General features: G+C 46.6%; 1 protein-coding gene across 2 annotated transcripts in view; it reads right to left on the minus strand.

Annotated features, from left to right (window-relative positions):
• Nucleotides 1-18,202, minus strand: part of LOC126248973 (caspase activity and apoptosis inhibitor 1-like) — a 190,931-nt gene that overhangs the window by 64,420 nt on the left and 108,309 nt on the right. The gene's annotated exons all lie outside the window — the stretch shown is intronic.

Genomic DNA, 18,202 nt, shown 5'->3' on the forward strand with positions numbered 1-18,202 from the left:
ATATGGTAAACAAAACACATTGTTCAAGTTTTCTTACATGGATTGCTTTCAGTTATTGGAGAAATTTTATTCAATAGGCACAAAATAAAACTAGAAAATGGTAAAGATGGTCTCTCAATGTTATTAAACTTTTTGGTCATGTGTCCCACGGATACCAAGGATGTGGCAATAACTTCTGAACAAAATGGCTGTACACATTAACTTTTCTATAGTGAAGTTATAGGATATTTTTATAATTTCTACATACAACATAATTATGATACATGGCACTCCACATAATAAACTGTGGACCAAACAAAATGCCTGTAAGTCTTATCACCTAATAAAAAACATTTCAGCAATGAAACTGTTCTGATAAATATGTAGTTTCTAAAATCACATAAAATGGACAGCATAACACAAAAGCACAAATGACTTATCTTTTCTAACAAAGGAACTTCATACTAACAGTAATGACCTGCAATGATTGAAGTATGTATGTGGTCAGCTGAAGAATGCAGCAAGAATAAGGTCCTGACATACTTTCCCTGTATCATACATTTCCCTCTAGACTGTTCAAAAGATCACACCGTACTCTCACCTTATGACAAAATAGAAATATGAAAGGTGCATGTAAGTTACTAAATGGCAAATTCAAACTGAGAAAGAGAAGTAACAGTATGAAAGAAGAAGGGGAAACTACTTACCAACTGCAAATACTGGAACAGTCAACTTAAGAACCAACAGAACAAGTAACAAGTGTTTAGTTTTTGGAACTGTTGTTCAGCCTGATGAATAATTATTTCATCTTTGGAGGCCATACTTATGAACGATATAGGGTACATCCAAGACAATGAAGATGATCACTGTGTCCCTGTTGCTAATCCCTGCATGGGTCACAGATTAAGGCCTGTGGTTATCAGTTTCTGCTATGGTCCAGATCTAGATGAAACCTTTGCTATCAGAACTGGATGAAACATTTGCTATATCAACTAATGTTGAGCTTTGTCAGGAAAATCAAGATACCCCCTGATTCTAAACTGTACCATAACTGATTCTCTGGAGTATAAAGTGATATTTCTTCAGGATTTTTTAATATTAATGTTTTGTTAAGTCTTGGGGGAGGGGTGAGGTATGGAGGGGGGCAGCAGTGATGTATCTTCACTCAGGACATACACAATTTCAGAGAGTGCACATCCATACAGTTCACAGGCTCGTTTGAATGGGCCACCTCAGTCAGCCCCCTGACGCACTCTAGTCATCCGCCAAAGAGCAGCATTATTTAAGCGATCGCTAATGAGTGCTAGACCTTTTCTTTATGCTGTATGACTGTCTTCCAGTCAAAGTTTTCATTGCTATGCACAATCTGCATCTTACGTGTTGCTCTATAAAGTACTACGTTCTGTACATCATGTTTGTTCTTGCTATAGCAGGGGGCACCTGTGCACTACTGTTCACACACAGCACAAGAATACAACAATAGATTGATTCAGTCATTGTCATTCCTTCCATATTCAGAATGTTTTCATTGTGAAGTACACTCCTTATCTCATGAATAATTCCACTTACAGCAAGTACCTATTTGGGTACACATCCAACTCCATGAATAATATCACTTACTTCAAGAATCCATTTGAATATACACACAAATATATTTCTGTGATTAACTTGGTTCAATCCAATCTCAGCATTCCACAAACACAGGAGAGGGATAATTCTTCTATAACACATTATTCTCCCAGACTGTTATATATTAACAGTTCCAATGCTGCCTGCCTAACCTGCCATTCAGTGCACAATGTAATGCTGAATACTTCTATTTAGCGTAACATATTCCTGTAATGTTATTTCTTGTATTATTTCTTTGGCCAGTCCTTGAGAAGAACAGCTGTTTAAAACTTGTAGGAAACAGTACACAGAATTTTCATTGGTTTTACACTGTACTTTTTCCTCGGGTGAAGTACTCTGATGAAAAATTGCAACATTAGTTTCATCCCAACAAACTTTTTTTATGTGTGTATTTCCTACTATTTTATTACAATCAATATTGTTCTGCACTAGTCCATTTCATAATAACAATGATCTATGCATAAACTAAAAACTTCCAGAGAAATGGCACTAAGTAAATACAGTTTTATACACACCGCCTGACCGAAAAAACAGGAGCACCCACAAGAAGAGGAGGAGCCAAAATGAAACTTCACAGGCTGAGAGGGTATGTGATGTGACTGGAATGATTACAAAATTGAATCCAATTCACAAATAACTTGGCAGTATTAGCCTACTTACAAGTATGACACTGCACCCCCTTTGATCAATGGCGAGGGATGATACACAATTTTTGCAGGGAATCCATTACTCGCTATCAGATGGCAGGTGGAGATGTGGAGGTGTTATAATGTGCTTCGTGCACAATTATGATGAGTCTCCCTTGTGGTGGTTCGATGTGGTAGACCAGAACTTTGACAACAAGTGTGAGTGCCCTCATGTTCCCATGCAATCTAACATCAGGCTATCACACCTGAATGCCCCACAAATCTGGATACTACACGATTTGACTAGCTGGCAAAATGGAGACCCACAATGAGACCCCTTTCAAACTCTGTCAGGTAGTTATAATGCTGCCTCACATGGGTACATGGCATATCTGTGTTCTTCACAGGGATCACTCAACATACTGTTCTCTCCCCTTATACACCTCACCAGGCCTGGTAACAACACTAAACATAAAGAATACTAATGTACTCTGGTGGCCATTCAACCTGTCCTAGAGAACTGCAACTATAAGCATTTACATATCCTCCAGTGGTGTGTATGTACAAAGTGACAATGACATCTTACCAAGTTTTCTTGATGTATCACTGTTTTTGTCAAGCAGTGTAGATTGCTCAACAAACAAATGAATTTATTTCCAGTATTAAGACAACACATTTACACTGAGAAAGCTGTGGCTGGGTGAAGTCACAACATGCACCAATGGTAGTTTCTACAACATATGCCACGAGTCTGATTAGAAAAGATTATGGATCTCCTCACACGAGGACAGGAGAAGTGGCATTTTATGATTTACAAGCACATCTTTTGTCCTGTACCCCAAACCCTCCGTGAAAAATCCAGTGACTTTCAGTTTTTATGTGAGAATGTGTAGGGCACTTTTAGTGAGTTATGTTGAGCAAACACAGCTCTCAAAACACCACAAGACTCAATATCTTAATCTCTGAGGTAAGCAGATGATGAATCTCACAGTACGCTGTGCACATTAAAATTTAATTGTTGCAGACATAAGCACAGGCGGCAGTCTTCCCTGTGCACATTAATGTTCCATCTTTAGCAGTAAGAATCTTTCCTGCATTTTCATTTTGTTATGGAAATTGACAGTTACAGTGTGGCACTATCTGACAGAATTTCTTTGGCTGTTGTATTCCACAGGGTACACTGTATATCATCAATTATAGATGATTGGCTAGTTTAGTACATGAAACACTGTTTATCCTCCTTTCAGTAACATGCTGAGATGAAGTACTAGAGTGCACAAAGTTTTACATAGTGGCCACAGGTGTCCCCCCCTCCCCCGAAGGTGGTCACAGGCATAGTAACTGTTATATCTTAGCATTTACACTTACAGCTGCACATACTGTTGACTGTCCTGAAATGAGGGACATCCTACCAAAGATCCTTCCCACCCCTCCAAAGATGGTGTTCAATTGCCCACCCAACCTCCAAAACATTGTAGTCCATCCTACCCTACTCCCAGTCTCAGCCCCTTGCCACAGGGATCATATCCCTGTGGAAGAACCAGGTGAGAGATCTGCCCCCTGTCACAGGCTTGTCCTATTCCATCATAGGCTGAGCCACCTGTGAAAGCAGCCATGTCATATACCAGGTCTGCTGCAATCATTGCAGAGCTTTTTATATTGGTATGACTACCAACCACCTATCGACATCAACATCTACATCCATGCCCTGCAACACACCATATGGTGTATGGTGGAGGGTGCCTTGTACTAGTACTAGTCATTTCCTTTTCTGTTCCAATCACAAATAGTGCAAGGGAAAAATGACTGTCTCTAAGCCTCTGTATGAGACGAAATCTCTCTAATCTTATCTTCAAGGTCCTTATGCAAAATCTACGTTAACGGGAGTAGAATCGCTCTGCAGTCAGCCTCAAATACCGGTTCTCTAAATTTTCTCAATAGAGCCCCTCAAAAAGAATGTCACTTTCCCTTCAGTGATTCCCATTTGAGTTCCCAAAGCATCTCCGTAACACTTGCGTGCTGTTTGAACCTTCCGGTAAAGAATCTAGCAAGATGCCCCTGAATTGCTTCGATGTCTTGCTTTAATCTGATCTGGTGCAGATCCCAAACACTCGAGCAGTACTCAACAATGGTTCACACTAGTGTCCTATATGCAATCTCCTTTATAGATGAACCACACTTTCCTAAAAGTTCCCAAAAAAATGGAGTCGACCATTCGCCTTCCCTACTATGGGATGGTTATGATAAAAGGAGCCCCATGTTATACTGAATGTGATACTTGGGTACATCTGGGTGGTGTTATTTCTTAACACTAGGGTGGTGCTCGAGTAGGGTCAGGTGATTTCATACGATGTCAAGCAGCAATTTAGTGATCAGTGCTGTGTTGTCAGTATTCAGTTTGAAGCTTGTTGTGAATACAGTTCTGCAGAAGGCCTTTTTCAATTGAACAAAGAGTATTCATTATTGAAACTTTTTTTGGATGTAAATCATTTAAAATGTTAAATGAAAGGTTCATGATAAAATGTCCAGAGGTAGCTGGTGCTACAGAAAGTGTTGTGTGGAAATTTATTACTAAATTTAGAGCAACAGGTTTAGTCGCTAATGCCAAACGTAAATGCGTACATAAAGTTTGTTTGCTGGAAAAGACAATGTTAAGCAGCCCATGGAAATGAACTGGATGTCTATTCTCCCAACTAAACTTCAGACTAACATCATGCTAGAACATACTGTAGCTGTTACGTAAGTGAGCATAGAAAGTACGAATAATGCAAGCATTAAAACCTAAGGCTTACACAACAACAACAACAACAACAACAACACTACTGCAAATGGTTACTCACACGTTACTGCCGGTTATCTAGATCCAAATCTTTACTTCAACTCAGTCAACATATGGTTTCACTTTAGTGGGTACGTGAAGTCTCAAAACAGATGCTATTGGTCAACAGGCAACCATAGGAAATGCTTTGAGGTGCCTCTGCAAGATTTGAAAGTAGGTGTTTTGTGTGCAGTTTCAGGTCAATGGATTGTACGCCCCACTTTCTTTACCACCACCACAAACTCTCAAATGCATGTAACGGAATTGTTCCAACCATTCACAGCACAGTTAATGGACAAAGAACAACAGCATACATTTTTCCAGCAAGATAGTGCTATGCAGCATACTTGAATGGTTTCAGTGTCAAATGTCCATGAAGCTTTCAGAGAAGAACATACAGTTTCCATAAGTTTATGGCCTCCTAGATTGCCCAATCCGTCTGTCTGTCATTTTTATTTGTGGGGTAATTTAAATGGTAATGTCTACAGTGACAATATGCATAGAATTGAAGAGTTGAAAACAAACATTTACAATGTGATTGCAGAAATAATATCAAATGACTTGGCAAAAGTTTCCAGAAACATGTTGAGATGCTGAGTTGTGTATCGAAGTTTATGGTGAACATTTTCAGCACCTCCTGTGAACTATTGATCTGCTGAATGTACAGTATTTTTTTTTTTCCATAATAACAATTTACTACTCTGTATTCTGAATTTACAATAAATGAGTGAATTATATGTATGTTGTTTGTAAGACATGAGGCCTCTTATTTTGGCCATCCTCTACAATCTAGGCTGAATGGCCATTGACAAACTGTGGCCAAGAGCAAAGCAAGGTCTCACAAAGGCCTTCACAGCAGGCACTGTGCCCCAAACATAGACTGTAAACAGATTACCTGTGTTATATACCCACACACCCCCAATCCCGCCATCACCTCCAAGAGCCAGCTACAAAGAAGCGTCCCCTCCATCACCCAGTACCACACCATACAGGACCAAATGAAACACATCCTTCATCTGGGCTTTATCTATCATCATGCCCTGAAATAAACATCCTACCAAAGATCCTTCCCATCCCTCCTAAAGTGTTGTTCCATCAACCATCCAACCTCCACAACATACTAGTCCATCTCTATGCCACTCCCAATCCCAGTCCCTTGCCACAGGGATCATATGGCAGACCCAGGTGCAAGATCTAGCCAATACACCTATGCAGCACTTCTTATTCCAGTCCTGTTACAAGCTCATCCTGCCCATCACAGGCTGAGCCACCTGTGAATGCAGCAGTGTTATATATCAGCTCTGCTGCAATCATTGCATACCTTTTTAGATTGCTATGATTACCAACCAGCTGTCTACCGGGATGAATGGCTACTGCCAAACTGTGGCAAAGAGCAGTGCAGCCCACCCTGTGGCTCAACATACAGCTTAACATAACATCCTTGATTTTAATGGCTGCTTCATAGCCTAGGCAATCTGGATCCTCCCCTCCACTGCAAGCTTTTCTGAACTGCACTTAGTGTGTAACAGTCTTTTCGTTGTGCCTGTCTAACTCAAATTGTCATCTTTATGGTGAGTAGCGCTCTATCCTTCTCATAATTGTTGATGATTGTATCGTTTGACAGTGTGTGTTGAGACACACAGACACATTGTCAAATTTTTTTACTATACGCAGGTGGTTCTAAAACTTTGCAGGCCTTTTGCATTTTTAATCAAAGGATATGGCTGATCAATATTTTCTTTTGCAATTTTTACTTCTCCAAACAGACAGGGCTTTCCCTACTCCAAATATGATGATTACCAGAAGAATTAACAAAAACTTAGAGAGATGAATATGACATACTTACTTCAAGGGCAGTCTGTCTGTACTTTCCATACAGTGTGTAATCTTCATATGACAACATGGTATGACACTGGGATTTGAAACATACTATTGGATTCAGCACAGCAGACAGATGGAGAGAGGTAAAGCCTATTTTAATGAATTTTGGAATACCAGGGTGGTGAATGCCTACCCAAATTCTGTCTTCTGAAGCTCCAGTATGTCACTTTTCTGTTATATTAATGACATCAACTCCCTTCTGTTCTTACTTTTCAAGTCTCCAAATACCTGGTAGTCTCCCACATCACAAAGTATTTCGTAATTAAGTGTGTTGGGCAAGTCTGTCAGAACTGGGGCCTTTCCAAGAAATTTTGCATTTAAATGCAACGTGGAATGATTTTTGGAGGAAGGGAGGGGGGAGGGGGGGGCATCTTTTGAAGTATTGCGGTAATCATTAATTTTTTCACTAATTTTAGTGATCCTGCATCATCCTGCAAAGCTGTCTTTCTCTCTCTCTTTTTTAAAGAGTTATTAGGACTCATGAATACCCTACAAGGGGCTAGGAAAAAAAAGTAATCTCAGTGAGGGGCCCAGGAGTATAAGCACATCTAATACAATCACAGGGCTGCAAGTGCTCAAACAGTTACCCACTATGAAGTGTTTCGCCTCTGTGCCCATTCATATCGCACTGTTCACCTCAACTTATTTGCTAGATATATTCAAGTAACCTCACATTAGGTCATGATTTCCTTTCTTGTAAATACACAATGTTCCATCACAGTGCCTAGTAGTGGTCACTGAAGCACACGAAGATCTTAATGACATGGAGGACTCGTGTTACCCAAACCAAAACCCAGCCATTAAATGTTGAGTTCCCAGAAGTGTTCAGCATTTAATATGACACAGAGGTCAGGTGGAAGCTGCAGATGCAGGGAGCAATATCTTCCATAAGTATTATTGTCCATAACAGCAGGGACTCAGATATCGCCCTCAACACTCCTCAAAACTCAGATCTCTATCATCATTCATATGTACTTAATGCAGAGCAGTTTCTTCAACATTTATCTAAGTGCTCTTCCACTAAAGTACACCACACTCAGATATTAATAAGCACTAGTTTACTGTTTCTCTATTCCAAACACAGATTTTACCACTGACTTAACACTTGGTTGCAAAACTAAAACGGGAGTACAGTGGGGTATAGCACATTCTGCCAGTGCATGTTCTCTAAAGGGCTCTCTGGTTGCTGAACTTTGATGTTTATTTGCCTAATTTACCAGATATTATAATCTCCAAAAGAATTATACCACCTTTGCTCACTTCTATAGTCCTGTGAATAGCTTGGTTGGTTGGTTAGTTTAAAAAAGGGGAGAAGGGACCAAACTAGGAGGTCAACGGTCCCTTGTTCCTAATAAAACAATGCTGCAAGTGTGAAAATAAAACAGACAAGACATATAACACAAAATGGAAAGAAAGGAAAAACCACAAGAATGAAAGAAAAGCAACGAACACTAAAAGGAACAAAGGAGGAAAAGAAAACAACAGAGACGCAAGAAACAAGAGAGTAAAACAAGAAAGCAGATTACAGTAGCTTGCCGACCACAACAATAAAAAAGGAAAAGCCAGCCACTCCGCAACACATTAAAACCTCCACCCTAAAAGCACTAGGGTGGAGGACACAGAAAGACAAAGAACATGCGCTAAAACTTACATCAAATGATAAGACCCACTCCCACGAATAAAACGTAGAACTAAATCAACCATTGCAGCGTTGTCAGATAAAAGTAGAGGCAACAAGTCCGATAACCCATGCTTTCGTCACTGGGCAGTCAAGGGGGACAGTGCACCAGAATATGGACCACTGTCAAACGGGCGCCACACCGACACTGAGGTGGGTCTTCACAGCACAAGAGGTAACCGTGGGTCACCCAAGCATGGCCAATGCGGAGCCCGCAGAGGACAACTGATTTTCTGCGAGAGGCCCACATGCAAGACTTCCACACATTCGTAGTCTCCTTAATGACACACAATCTGTAGTGTGTACTGTAATGCCATTCCATCTCCCAAAGCTGAAAAGACCTGTGGCATATGTCAGAACGAAGGTCAGGTTCAGAGATGACCATCTCCAGAGGTGGTTTCCGTGTAGCCCGTTTGGCCAGCCTGTCGGAAAGTTCGTTGAAAGGGCTGCCGACATGTCCTGATGTCCACACAAACACCACTGAATGATGGGACCAGTCCAGGGCATAGATGGACTCCTGTATGGACGCCACCAAAGGATGGCGAGGGTAGCACTGGTTGATAGCTTGTAGGCTGCTCAAGGAGACAGTACACAGAAGAAACGATTCCTCGGAGCATGAACGGATATACTGAAGTGCATGAGATATGGCCACCAGCTTTGCAGTGAATACACTGCAGCCATCGGCCAAGGAATGCTGTTCAATATGGCCTCTGTGGACAAAGGCGTAGCCGACATTACCATCAGCCATTGAGCCACCAGTGTAAACCACTTCAGAGCCCCGGAACACTTCAAGAATCGATAAGAAGTGACAGTGGAGGGCTGCAGTGTTAACAGAGTCCTTACAGCCACACAAAAGGTCCAGGCGAAGCTTCGGCCTACAGCTACACCACGGAGGTGTACGTGAATTGACCTTGAGGAGTGGTGGTACAGTCAAGGACTCCAGTTCAGACAGAAGCAATCACACGTGAACCACAATCGTTAGCCCTGACCTGGGCCGACTATGCGGGAGGTGAACCGCCGAGGTTGGGAAAAGAAGACTGTAATTAGGATGCTCAGGAGAGCTATTAATGTGTGCAACATAACTGGCGAGCAGTTGTGCATGTCTGATCTTCAATAAAGGGACTCCAGCCTCCACCAGTACGCTTGTCACCGGACTCATCCTAAAAGCTCCTGTCGCTAGTCGTAACTCCGCAATGGTGCGATGGATCAAGCAAACGCAATGCTGAGGGTGCCGCTGAACCATACATAACACTCCCATAGTTGGTTGGTTGGTTTGTGGGATTAAAGGGACCAGACTGCAATGGTCATCGGTCCCTTTGTCCAGAAAATTAAAACCACCCAAAGAGAATAAAAACGAACAGCAGGAAAGACGTCAGACGACACGTGACAAGAAATACGCCGACAGAGATCAGACAAAACAAATTAAAATCACACAGAGTGTGACGGTGGTTGGCCGACCATAGAGAAAAAAAAAGGAAAAGCCAACCACCGAGAACACATTAAAAACTCAGTTTAAAATCGGAGGCCAAAAGCCAGAATCAACACTAAAAAACAGAAACACTCAGATTAAATGATAAAAACCCCCTGCCCAAATAAAACGTAAAACTAAGCCAGCCATAGCAGGGTCATCAGTTAAAAGGGCAGGGAGCGTGTGAGTCAGTGCGATCGTCTGCCTGAGCACAGCTAAAAGCGACACTCCAAGAACATGTGGACCACAGATAAAATGGAGCCGCAGCGACATAGAGGTGGGTCCTCACGGCGCAATAAGGGGCCGTGGGTCATCCGTGTGTGCCCAATGCGCAGTCGGCATAGGACGACAGACTCCTTGCGAGAGACGCGCGAGGAGTGCTGCACAGTCGTCGTCTCCTTGACGGCACGGAGTTTGTTACGGGTGGTCAGACCGCGCCATTCAGCGACCCACAGCGAGATAACTTTGCGGAGTAAGACCGCCCTCAAATCAGTCTCCGGAAGGCCAATGTCTAGAGTGGGTTCACTGGTGGCCTGTTTGGCCAGGCGGTCAACACATTCATTGCCCGGGATACCGACATGACCGAGGGTCCACACAAAGACCACAGAGCGGCAGCAACGGGCAAGAGTATGCAGGGACTCATGGATAGCCATCACCAGACGAGAACGAGGGAAACGCTGGTCGAGAGCTCGTAAACCGCTCAGGGAATCGCTGCAGATAACAAAAGACTCACCTGAGCAGGAGCGGATATACTCTAGGGCACAAAAGATGGCAACCAGCTCAGCAGTGTAAACGCTGCAGCCATCCTGCAAGGAACGTTGTTCGGAATGGTCCCCTAGAGTTAGCTCATACCCGACACGACCAGCAACCATCGAACCGTCGGTGTAAACAATGCCAGAGCCCTGATACGTGGCAAGGATGGAATAAAAGCGGTGGAGGAAGGTCTCTGGAGGGACGGAGTCCTTTGGGCCCAGTGCCAAGTCGAGCCGAAGGCAAGGGCGAGGAACACACCATGGGGGAGTACGCAAAGTGGCCCGGAAAGGGGGTGGAACAGTGAAAACCCTAAGCCCGGAGAGAAGCTCTTTGACGCGGACCGCGATCGTACAACCAGACTGGTGCCGACCGAATGCGGGAACAGGAGACGATAGTTTGGATGCCCGGGCAAGCTAAAAACATGGGCAGCATAAGCGGCCACCAAACGTTGGCGCCGTAACCGCAGGGGAGGGACACCTGCCTCCACTAGTGCGGAAGGCACCAGTGGCAAGTCGTATCCCGCTGTGTAGTATTGGGTCCAGTACCCGCAACACAGATGGGGAAGCAGAGCCATAAGCCAGGCTCCCATAATTCAGAGGAGACTGGATTAACGCCTGGTAGAGCCGTAACAAGGTAGATCAGTCGGCGCCCCAGCTGGTACGGCTCAAGCATCGCAGAGCATTGAGATGCGGCCAACACGCCTGTTTAAGCTGCCGAATATGAGGCAGCCAAGTCAACCGGGCATCAAAATCGACACGCAAACACCTGTGGGTCTCCACCACAGCAAGAAATTCATTGTCAAGATAAAGCCGCGGCTCTGGATGGACCGTTCGGCACCGGCAGAAATGCATAACGTGGGTCTTGGCAGCCGAAAACTGAAAACCATGCGCTACAGCCCAAGACTGCGCCTTACAGATTGCGCCCTGTAGCTGACGTTCAGCAGCTGCAATGCCAATAGAGCTATAGTAAAGGCAGAAGTCGTCAGCATACAAGGAAGCGGAGACAGAATTGCCCACGGCCGCAGAGAGCCCGTTAATGGCTATTAAAAACAGGCAGACACTTAAAACAGAACCCTGTGGCACACCGTTCTCCTGGACGTGGGAGGAACTATATGAGGCCGCGACTTGCACGCGGAAGGTATGATACGACAGAAAATTGCGTATAAAAAGCGGCAGAGGACCCCGAAGACCCCATCCATGAAGCGTAGAAAGGATGTGATGACGCCATGTCATATCGTATGCCTTCCGCATGTCGAAAAAGACAGCGACCAGGTGCTGATGGCGGGCAAAGGCAGTATGGATGGCCGACTCCAGGCTCACCAGATTGTCGGTGAAGGAGCGGCCTTTACGGAATCCACCCTGAGACGGAGCCAGAAGACCACCGAGACTCCAGTACCCAATTCAAGCGCCGGCTCACCATCCGTTCAAGCAACTTGCAAAGAACGTTGGTGAGGCTAATGGGACGGTAGCTGTCCACCTCAAGAGGGCTCTTTCCAGGTTTCAAAACGGGGATGACAATGCTTTCCCGCCATTGCGACGGAAACTCCCCCTTGACCCAAATACGGTTGTAAATATCGAGGAGGCGCCGCTGGCAGTTCACTGAAAGGTGTTTCAGCATCTGACAGTGGATGCCATCTGGCCCAGGAACGGTATCAGGGCAAGAGGCTAGGGCACTGCGAAATTCCCACCCACTGAATGGAGCATTGTAAGATTCTGGGTGGTGGGTGCGAAATGAAAGGCTCCGACGTTCCATCCGCTCTTTAATGGAGCGAAAGGCCAGTGGGTAATTGGAAGAAGCGGAACTAAGAGCAAAATGCTCTGCCAAGCTGTTGGCAATTTCGTCGGAGTCTGTACAAACTGATCCATTCAGTGAGAGCGCAGGGACGCTGACAGGGGTCCGATAGCCATAGAGGCGTCGGATCTTGGCCCAGACCTGCGATGGAGAGACATGGAGGCCAATGGTGGACACATACCGCTCCCAGCACTCCTGCTTGTTTTGGCGGATAAGGCGGCGGCCCACGCACGCAGCCGTTTGAAGGTGATGAGGTGTTCAATGCAGGAATGTCGCTTGTGACGCTGTAGCGCCCGCCGGCGATCTTTAATCACTGCAGCGATCTCAGGCGCCCACCAAGGCACAGTCCGTCGCCGAGGGGACCCAGAGGAACAGGGAATGGCAGATTCGGCGGCAGTAACGATGCTGGTGGTGACCGATTGAACCACCGCATCAATGTCATCATTAGAGAGAGGCTCAATAGCGGCAGTGGAGGAGAACAAGTCCCAGTCAGCCTTATTCATAGCCCATCTGCTAGGGCGCCCAGAAGAGTGACGCTGTGGTAGTGACAGAAAGATCGGAAAGTGATCACTACCACACAGGTCGTCATGCACACTCCACTGAACAGACGGTAAGAGGCTAGGGCTACAGAGTGAAAGGTCAATGGCGGAGTATGTGCCATGCGCCACACTGAAGTGTGTGAAGGCACCATCATTTAAAATCGAGAGATCGAGCTGCGACAATAAATGCTCAACGGTGGTGCCTCGACCTGTTGCCACTGACCCACCCCACAGAGGGTTATGGGCGTTGAAGTCGTCCAATAGCAAGAAAGGTGGCGGCAATTGGGCTATCAGCGCAGCCAGGACATGCTGCGAGACATCACCATCCGGTGGAAGGTAAAGACTGCAGACGGTAACAGCCTGTGGCGTCCACACCCGAACAGCGACAGCCTCTAAAGGTGTTTGGAGAGGGACAGACTCGCTGTGCAGAGTGTGAAGGACATAGAGGCAGACGCCACCAGACACCCTTTCATATGCTGCCCGGTTCTTATAATAACCCCGATAGCCACAGAGGGTGGGGGATCGCATCGCTGGAAACCAAGTTTCCTGAAGAGCAATGCAGAAGAAAGGGTGAAGGCTGATAAGTTGGTGGAGCTCAGCTAGATGGTGGAAGAAACCGCTGCAGTTCCACTGGAGGATGGTATTGTCCATGGCGGAGAAAGGCGTGACGGGACTGGGAAGGCAGATTACGCCGCTGGGTCACCTGCTGCCTCCGATGGAGCACCCGTGCAAGTGCTATCCATTGCGTCTGAGGGACTGGCGAGATCGAGGTCCTCAGCGGACGCAAGGATCTCCACCACATCGTCAGACGCAGAGCTTTTAGGTAGCGGTGGAGTAGGTGCCACCGCAGGTGTCCTGGTCTTACGGGTCTTCAAAGTCGTTTTCTCTAGCTGTTCCTTTGGTTGCCGTTGTTGAGAGGGCTTATTGGAGTCAGTCTATGGGACCGAAGAGGATCGCGAAGCCCGTCGACCAGCGACCTGTGGCTTCTTCAGCCACTGGTTGGTGTCTGCTGTGCCGCTGGTAGGAACCTGGGAAGGGAGTGACCCAAGGGATCCCTTCCGAGCGAGAGAAGCCGAAGAAGACTTACGCTTTTCCGGCTTAGAAGTGGGGACTGGTGTCCCCAGTGGTTTAGTGGGTGCTGCTCCCGAGGTAGATGGTGTGGGAGCAACAGCGAGAGAAGGGGCCCCCATCGTCAAGGGGGCAGGTGAGGTCCTCTGACTCAGAGCTGACTGTATGTCTTGCAGCTGAAGGAGCTGGAGCAGGAGTGACAGTGGAGGCATAAGATGACATCATGCGCACGGGATGTAGCCGTTCAAATTTCTGCTTAGCCTCAGTGTAGGTCAGTCGGTCCAGGGTCTTATATTCCATGATTTTGCGTTCTTTCTGTAAGATACTGCAGTCCGGCGAGCAAGGGGAATGAGGCTCTCCACAGTTGACACAGACGGGAGGCGGAGCACATGGAGTATCGGGATGAGATGGGCGTCCAAAATCTCGTAATGTGAGGCTAGAAGTACAGCGAGAGGACATGTGACCGAACTTCCAGCACTTAAAGCACTGCATCGGGGGAGGGATATAGGGTTTGACGTCACATCGGTAGACCATCACCTTGACCTTCTCTGGTAATGTATCACCTTCGAAGGCCAAGATGAAGGCACCGGTAGCTACCTGATTGTCCCTCGGACCCCGATGAACGCGCCGGATGAAATGTACACCTCGGGCTCTAAATTGGCGCGCAGCTCGTCATCAGACTGGTAAAGTACGTCCCGATGGAAAATAATACCCTGGAAAATATTTAAACTCTTATGTGGGGTGATGGTAACGTTAACATCCCCCAACTTGTCACAAGCAAGTAACCTGCGATACTGGGCAGAGGATGCCGTTTTTATCAAAACTGACCCAGAGCGCATTTTGGACAAGCCCTCCACCTCCCCAAACTTGTCCTCTAAATGCTCTACAAAGAACTGAGGCTTCACGGATAGAAACGAGTCACCATCAGCTCTGGTACAGACGAGATACCTGGGCGAATACACGTCACTGTCATTCATTGCCTTTCGTTCCTCCCATGGTGTGGCCAGGGATGGGAACGATTTGGGGTCATAAACGTTAGCTTTAAAATGAGCCCTCGAACGCTTAGAGACTGCTGGTGGCTGGCCGCCAACGAGAGATGATGTACCACGCTTCATTGCGGGTCATCCGCCCTGATGCCAAGGGCCCTCCCCACGGGCGCCACCCAGCCGCAGCAATACCCACCTGACAGGATGGCCACTGCTGGGAGTCCTGATGCCCCAGGGAGATGGGCATCTACTCCTTGGCATACGTGGGGAGTTAACGGCACAGGCATCAGTAGAGCGATCCCTGCGTTGTCAGGGGGCTACAACCAACAGGGTACATGGCAGCCCCACCACAACGGACTGGCTACCGTGCTGGATCTTAGGTGCAAAAATGTCCAAGGTCATCATCGCAGTTAAAAGCAACACTGCAGAGTGCAGCGTGGTAATCACACCCAGGGACGTATCCTTGCCCAAGAGATGGAAAACGAGCGGGACACCACTGCAACGACGAAAAAGCCAGCTAAAGGTCTCAATGCACGACGGATACAGTGCACCATGTAAGGCGCCCTTCCCCAATTGGCTCGCTCTTCGGAATAATTTAGAAAGATGGAGGTCAAACCCAACAGGGGACCATCACATAAGGCCGAAACATTTGAGACTCCTTTTAGTCGCCTCTTACGACAGGCAGGAATACCGCGGGCCTATTCTAACCCCCGAACCCGCAGGGGGGACTCCCATAGTCAAGGCTGGATTGAACAAGTGTTCTGTAGAGCTGCAGCAGCATGGAGTGATCTGCACCCCAGGTGGCGTTGCTAAGGCAGCGGAGGGCATTGAGGTGCTGCCAACACTTCCGCTTAAACTGACTGAGATGAGGAAGCCAAGTCAAACTAGCATCGAAAACCAAACCTAAGAATTGATAGGTCTCAACTATAGTGAGTGGATCATCATTAAGGTAAAGTGCTGGTTACAGATGAATGGCACAGCATTGACAGAAATGCATGACACACGTCTTCATGGCAGAAAACCGGAAGCCATGACTGCACCATGTGGATGGTTCCCTGTAGGCGACACTCAGCAACACCAGTACTGGAGTAGTCATATGAAATGCACAGCATTGACAGAAATGCATGACACACGTCTTCATGGCAGAAAACCGGAAGCCATGACTGCACCATGTGGATGGTTCCCTGTAGGCGACACTCAGCAACACCAGTACTGGAGTAGCCATATGAAATGCAGAAGTCATCTGCATACAGCTGCTGATAGACCATTAACGGTCACTAAAAATAGAGACACACTCAATACAGAGCCTGCGGGACCTCATTCTCCTGGATATGGGGGGAAGTATGGGAGGCACCAACTTGTACACGGAAAGTACGGAGTGATAGGAAATTTTGGATAAAAATCGGGAGTGGGCTGCGGAGACCCCACTCTTACAGTGTGGCATATGATGTCACCAGGTCATGTCGTATGCTACCATGTGTTGGCATCTCAAAAGGGCTATTCAGATGGCAGACTTGAGGGACACAATATTATCAGTGGTAGAGCGACCCTGACAGAAGCCGCCCTGACATGGAGCCAGTAGGCCACCTGACTCCAGGACCCAACCCAACTGCCGACTCACCATACATTCCAGCAGCTTACAAAGAACACTGGCGAGGCTGAGAGGCCGATAGCTATCCGCATTAAGTGGGTTTTCACCGGGTTTGAGCACTTGAATGATGGTGCTCTCCCGCCATTGCGATGGAAAGACTCCATCGCACCACATCCGGTTGAAGATGACGAGATGTCGCTTGTAGTCAGATGAGAGATGTTTAATCATCTGACTGTTGATCTCATCTGACCCAGGAGCCATGTCAGGGCAATGTGCAAGGGCACTGAGGAGCACCCACTCCATAAATGGGGCATTATCAGATTCACTGTAGCGTGTAGTGAAAGAGAGGGCTTTCCCTTCCAGCCGCCGTTTGAAAGTGTGAAAGGCTGGGGGGTAATTCTCCAACGCAGAGGCTCCAGCATAGTGCTCAGCAAAGGGCTCGGCAATCGCGTTTGTGTCGGTAGATAACACACCATTTATGGTAACACTTGGCACACACGTTGGGGTCCGATACCCGAAAATACGGTTGATCTTTGCCCAGACTTGGGAAGGTGACGTGTGTCACCCAATGGTGGAGACTTATCTCTCCCAACACTCCTGTTGCCGTCGTTTGCTAAGTTGGTGAATGTGGGCACGGAGCCGTTTAAAGGCTATGAGGTGCTCCAGGGAAGGGTGCCACTTATGCCGCTGTAGAGCTCGCCTACACTCCTTAATTACCTCAGAGACTTTCGTCAACCACCGAGGGACTGCCTTATGCCAGGGGCACCCTAAAGAGTGAGGGATCGCATTTTCTGCCGCAGAAACAATTGTTGTAGTCACCTGCTCAACCACCACATCGATGATCCCGTGTGGGGGAGATTCAACAGTGACAGCAGAGGTGAAAGTTTCCCAGTCCACCTTGTTTAAAGCTCATCTGGGCAGGAATCTCTGGGCATTACACCAGTGCAGTGAGAGGAAGATGGGGAAGTGGTCACTACCACACAGGTCGTCATGTTACCCTCCGCCACACATCGTCAGGTGGCTTGCGGAGTATGGATATGGATATGGATATGGATGTAGATGTAGATGTACTCTCCGGTGGATAGACGGGAGAAGTCCTGGGCTGCAAATTGATAAATCAATGGCCGAGTAACTACAATGACCCAAACTGAAATGTGTGGCGGCCCTAGTATTTAAGAGGCAGAGGTCGAACTGAGACAGTTAAGTTTCTACATCACTGCCTTGGCCAGTAAAAACTGGTGCCACTGCACAAGGGGTTATGGGTGTTAAAATCTCCCAAAAGTAGGAAAGGGTTAGGGAGTTGGTCAATATCTGCAGCTAATACATTCAAGGGTACTGACCCATCTGGACGAAGAATACATTGCAGACAGTTATTTCCTGTGTCATACTTATCCT

Source organism: Schistocerca nitens, chromosome 3 (assembly GCF_023898315.1).
Source record: "Schistocerca nitens isolate TAMUIC-IGC-003100 chromosome 3, iqSchNite1.1, whole genome shotgun sequence".
NCBI classification, from domain to species: domain Eukaryota; kingdom Metazoa; phylum Arthropoda; class Insecta; order Orthoptera; family Acrididae; genus Schistocerca; species Schistocerca nitens.